Source organism: Chamaea fasciata, unplaced genomic scaffold, assembly GCF_029207755.1.
Source record: "Chamaea fasciata isolate MVZ Bird 193981 ecotype frontalis unplaced genomic scaffold, bChaFas1.0.hap1 SCAF_2, whole genome shotgun sequence".
Classification (NCBI taxonomy): Eukaryota; Metazoa; Chordata; class Aves; order Passeriformes; family Sylviidae; genus Chamaea; species Chamaea fasciata.
The window spans coordinates 91956137-91962136 of NW_027094087.1; positions in this window are offsets into that span (position 1 = coordinate 91956137).

The window sequence follows — 6000 nt, forward strand, 5'->3', positions numbered from 1 at the left end:
TAGCTTGCTATGAATAACATTTACAATAACTTCACAAGTGAAGCTGCCATTGTTTTCTGCTAACTATGTAAGTCACAAAGTCACGAGGTGAAAGTGCCACCAAATGCTAGGAAAGGAAATAAAATTCATACCTTCACATCAGGACTGATTAGAAATAACCAGTATTGTGTTTCAATTTGTTTTCATTTTAACCTGCTATTGCTCAGCTAAAGGTTTTCACTGATGACAGTTTTGTAAGATAAACCTTGCAGGTGCTGAACTACTTTCAAAATGAACATAGAACTCTGAAGACTAGCAACAGGGGGAACCTATTAAAGGATGATTTTATGGGTCTTTTCCAATCTAAGTGATTTAGTACTTCTATAAGAAGTTGAAAACTGTAATCTTGCAAACACATCAATTATCTCTGATTTCAAATGAGAGCTGTGATGTGATTCATTTTTTTCTTGTGCATATGCACTTGTAAGATTAGGTATGAAGCATGGAACTTTTTCCATTATTTAAAAAAGAAAAAGGGAAAAAAATCTGGTGAAAGAACAGAGGAAGTAATGACTTTCTAGACCTTACTGACAATGTGTCTTTCTACTTCAACGAGGTAGATGAATTAGTAGTTTTTAATGTATATATATATATAGTGGAAAGGAGCTCAGAGTTGCAAAACCATGTAATGAACAAAAGTAAGAAAGAATACTTTTTTATCAGGTGAGACAGAATAGTGAGGGAAGTGCAGTCTAGCGCTGAGAAGAAGCCAGAAGGCAAGACAACAGCAAAACTTGGTCTGCTGATTTTGGGGTGAAGCAACAGGGTTTGAAACTAAGATGTAGCAGCTGTTACGTGAAAAATTCTAAGCAAAGACACATACAAGACAGTGGTCAACAACATATTCATCCCCAAATTCCTCCCATTGTGATTTACTTCAGACAGCTTAGTTCAGAAAAGTTTAACACTTGCCCTGATTTTGAATGGCATGATTCTGTAGTGAAAGCCATACCTTTGTATCAACAGCAAAATATCTGCCTAGAGGCCAGACCTCACCACAATTTCTACATCTGTGGGCCTTGACCCCAGCCTAGTCAGTGAGACTGAGACCATGCCCTGATACCATTACACACCTATGCAGATTTTGTTTATTCTTGAAGGACTTATTTGAACCACACCACAGAAATTGGAAGGACAAAGATTTTCTGAGATATGACAAAAAGGAAGGGTAAGAAAAACACACTAAACAGCAGCATGTCATGGTCAAGGTAGGAAATACGCAGAGACATCAGGGAAAGTAGTTAGATCCACAGGCATATAGTCAAGATGCACTTGAGAACAAATTGAGGGACAGACAGAATTTCACCCAAAAGTGGAAGGTGGGAGTCAATTTGATTCTAAGATGCCCAAATTGTTGTTATGTAGGTGTCACCCATGGGCCACTAGTCTAAGCTCCCACTACTGTCAACAGAGGTTTAGTCAATGGGGTTCAGAGAGAAATACAGCAGACATGTTGCTTGGGGCATGATTCAGCATCTAAATACAGACACCTAATGCCAATAGAGATGTCCTAGGCTGTGCCATCTGGTCTACAGCTGCCTTTCCTGACACAAGCAGGACAAATAGGTCTGTGTTATATCTGCCAGTCTCAGGTAACTGCACGCATCCGAAAAGGATGCTGGACACTTTTGTCCAAGGGTACATATGAAGTAGCTGAATTGAGCTTTAGCTGAAAAGAGTCTTGAGACTGTTTTAGAATGAGCCTCTAGGATGGTCTCTTGGGACTTCTAAATTTAGGTGATTTAAATCTAGTATATTTCCCATATAGGTGCTAGTTCCAAGTTAGAGAGTATCACATTCCTCACAGGTATACCTATAAACAGGCTCCTAGTGAAGGTGAGCCAGGTGATCTGAAGATGGTACTTGAGCTGATCCTACAGGATAATTGCTGGTTCTGTCTGACATACTCTGTGGGTGTTTTTTGGTTTTTTGGTTTTTTGTTTTTTTTTTTTTTTTTTTTTTAATAAGCTATAAAGGGAGGTAGGTTTGAGTAACTTGCACTTTACTATCTGACTTCTAAATGCCTAAAACCACGTGAAGCAAAACCCACAGTAGGGTACTAGCTCCAGAAGAAGAATTGACAAAATATAGGTCTGATCAAGAGAAGAAAAACAAATTGTCTCTGGAATTCTGGTGGAACTTTATCTGAATGATCTCATACTGGTATGAACACTTTTATTCCAGGATCATTTTCCTATTTTGCTTGTCAGGAGACTGGTGAAAATAAGTTCCAGGATAAGTGTACCTTTGTGGCATAACTTACATTTCACTCCAGAGACAAAGACCTGGGGATAGAAGAAGAGAAAGGAGAAAAGGGCTGGTAAAACCAATGTCAGAGGAGGTTAGTCAAGTCATGGACAATTGTAGTAAAAGGAAGCACTCATTTAAGTTCCTTCCAATTGTCTAATAGTGATGATAAAACATTGGCTCCATTTATTTTGTTTTTAAATGGTTTGTGTTTTTATACTCACTTGCATTTTATTTCATTGTGAGCCTTTTGTTTGCTACAAAGTGTTTCAACATGTCTTTGAACTGCCTGTTTGAACACACTGCTTAACTCCCATTTTCAAGAATAAAATATCTCAAGCACTTTAAAATGTTTCGAAATAGCTCCACATTCATAAAAGTTTAAAATATTTGCAAGTGCCTGGAGAAGGAAATGCAGCTGGTTTGAAAGATATTCAGTCTATTTGAAAACCAATTGGAAGTTTTGTTTAAAATAAAATTATGTAAAAAAGATTTGGTGGCTTAAAGCAATTTTAATTTAAGGTGTGTCTTGAAATTGCTTTCATCCTCAAAACTTCTCATTTTTCCTGCCCTTATCACCAGCCTTAAATCCTGCAACCACCTGTGCACAACAGGACAATTGTCATAATCTGGTTGATTCCAACAGAACAACACCTAAGAATAATGCTAGGCCTGATAGTTTTTGCAGAAGCAGAGTCTGGATGGAGTATTCCCACTTCCCACTTGAGGGACCTAACCTCGCTTGTATGGTGTATAGGAACCATATTAGAAGGTTTCTTTACAGGAAAGCATAAAGGTCTTGGCAACAGACCTTACTGTGAATTTTCTGAACAGACTTTTAAATTTTGCATCCCATTACAATGTCTGTCACACTCAGTAGCCAGTTATGCTCACAGTGATGCAGTAGCCAGTTATGCTCACAGTGATGTAGCCTTTTTTATGAAGACAGCAGGGATCGTGGTCAAGGTTACAAATACACTTCAAGTGTGTAGTGATGCTCTAACGGGGAATAGTTTATCAAGGACCTAATGCACAATTATGTAAAATGATTTTGTGAAAGGTATTACAAAGTAAGCAGAGAATATAATCTTTCAATTTCTAGTTTGCTATGCCTTGTTTCTTGAACCCTTTAACTCTGTAACTTTAAAATAAAATTTCTTTGTATAGGGCTTTTTATTTTTTCCTTTCTTTTTAACATTTTAATTTGTCAACACAAAACTAATAGAAATATTCTCTCATAGGAAATGTCTGAATCACAGTCTTCAACGTGGAAACATGGGAAGCCTAAGTCACCTTTAGCAAGGAATCCCTTCTGTGGAAAGTCTGGAAAATTTAGAGTGTTACTTGCTACACTGGCTGAGATATTTTTGTTCCATTAAAAACAGATGCTCTTCCTGAGTATTAAGACAGATTAATTTCACAGATAAAATGGGATCCCATTATAACAATCTGGTTTTGTTTTTAATCAAAACAATTTCATCATATGCATGACGCCTGGCTATAATATAACTGTTTTGATGTGCAAATGGAAATCTGGAATTCTGACTTTCTTGCAGTGTATCTAAAAGGTGGCTATATTTGTAGACTCTAAAAGTGGATTCAACTGTACAAATGAAATGTTTGAATACATACCATCTGTGTTAAACATATGTTCTTTTAAGGCCTGAATTTGCCACTGCCATTATTTCTTTGAGATTACTTCAGCGCACTTTGAACTGACTGGGCATCTCAGAATCCAAGATTAATTGGCATCTGTCTTGTTAAAACTTGACGCATATTAATAGCAAGTTGCTCCACAATTAAAAAAAAAAAAAAAAAAGGGATTTGCTTAGCTATGAGATAAGGCACTTCTCAGTGCTGTGAGAAGTACTTACTGTGGTCCTGGCGTGGAGCCAGTCTTGCACAAATTTGAGCTTCAGAAGTGACAAGGCAGGACCCTGGGAGCATAAGCACAAAAGGCAAACAGCCAACAGCAAGCAGCCTGTGGTATTGTTGTCACATCTGGTCCCAGAGATGGGAGTGAATGGAGGGCTGCTTGTAAACAGCTGAGCTGTGGCACAGTTCTCCTGATGCCTTTGCAAGTGAGGTATGTTTTCAGTGAGTAGAGGCTTAGTTACGGAATTTAATGCTCTTTCAAGAACATCTGTGGCTTGTTTTTCTAATTAGAAGGGCAGTCCACAAACAAACTGCTTTCTATTCTGGGAGAAGAAATGACATCTTAGAAAGAAGCTCAAGGCTTTTAAACGACGCAACAACTCACAAGAGGAAAAAATAATCAAGCCGCTATGCTTTTCAGTACAGTCATATCACTTTTCGATAGTGTCATGTCACTGAGCCCTGACAATTACATGTGTGTCTTAAAATGAAATGTCACTGGGTCCTCCATTTATTATACTTCATCATAATTGATAGCCTGAGCTATCATTTGGCTTGTCTTTGATCTTGTTTGAGTTATGGGAGCTGACTCTAGAGCCTTGGAAAACCTCAGCTGAAATCAGTGGTGTTGTACAAGGGTGTATAGTGATGCCCTGCAGCTCAGGTTGCAGGTTAGGAAGATGATTTTATAACACTGAAAATTGCTTTTTGAATTTGTTGCTGTGAAATTCCAAACAAATGTGCTCAAAATTTTCATTTTCAGTCATGCACCTGTTGGTACATGACTGGAAAGTGTGAATTTCCAGAAGTCTGGGTTGAATCACTGTGCGCTGTCCGGTCAGCCCTGCCCCGACTCACTAGGCATTGACCTAATGGGTGTATAAGGAACTCTCTGTCTAGTCCATGGAAATTATTGAAGGAAAGGAAAGCTGATTGTAGCAACAACAAAAGATCTTTTTTCTTTTTCATGTCAAATGGTTGAAAAAGTTCTCATTGTTTTGGCAATGCAGGGAGACTCAGACTTATCTTCACAGACTTTTCCCCTGCTGCTTCTTTAAGGCTTTTGACAGTCCATCTCTTAGTGATTCCTTACTCAACAGAAAACCTAATCTCAATCCCCCTGCCAAGATATATATGTTGCATAAAGTAGATATATTGGGTAAAGTAGATAATTTTAATAAAAAACCCCCACCTCTATAGCTTTACATATCTAACCAACATTGATTATAAATATATGTTATATATATTTGTGTGTGCGTATGTATTTGTTTATATAATGAATAATAAATAATATTAGAATATCTCTGTCCCCTGAAAGAAGTGGGAAAATACGCAACAGGAAAGACTCTTTCTTGGTAAAGTAGAATCATGTTAGAGAACACCTAAACAAACCAGACATCCTGAAGTCCATAGGGCTTGTAAGATTATATACACAAGTGCTGAAGGAGCTAGCTGATGTCACTGTAAAGCCACTCTTGATTCTGTTCGCAACGTAATGGAATGTTCAAGAAGGGAAAGAAGAAGGATTTGTGGATCTGTAGATTGGTCAACCTTAACTCAGTCCCTGAGTAGGTGATGTAGCAACTGATCCTGAAAACCTCGTGGGCATGTGAAATAGGAAAAGGTGATCAGGATTGCCCAGCAGAGATTTACAAATGGGGAATTGTGTTTAACCCACCAGACAATCTTCTTCCATGAGGGGATTTAATGGAGAATGTTGTTTAACTTGATCTTAGTAAGGGTTTTGACACTGTGCATCATAATGTCCTCACAGACAAGCTGACAAGATGCACTTTAGATGCACAGTGAGGTGCATTGAAAACTAGCAGAATGATCAGA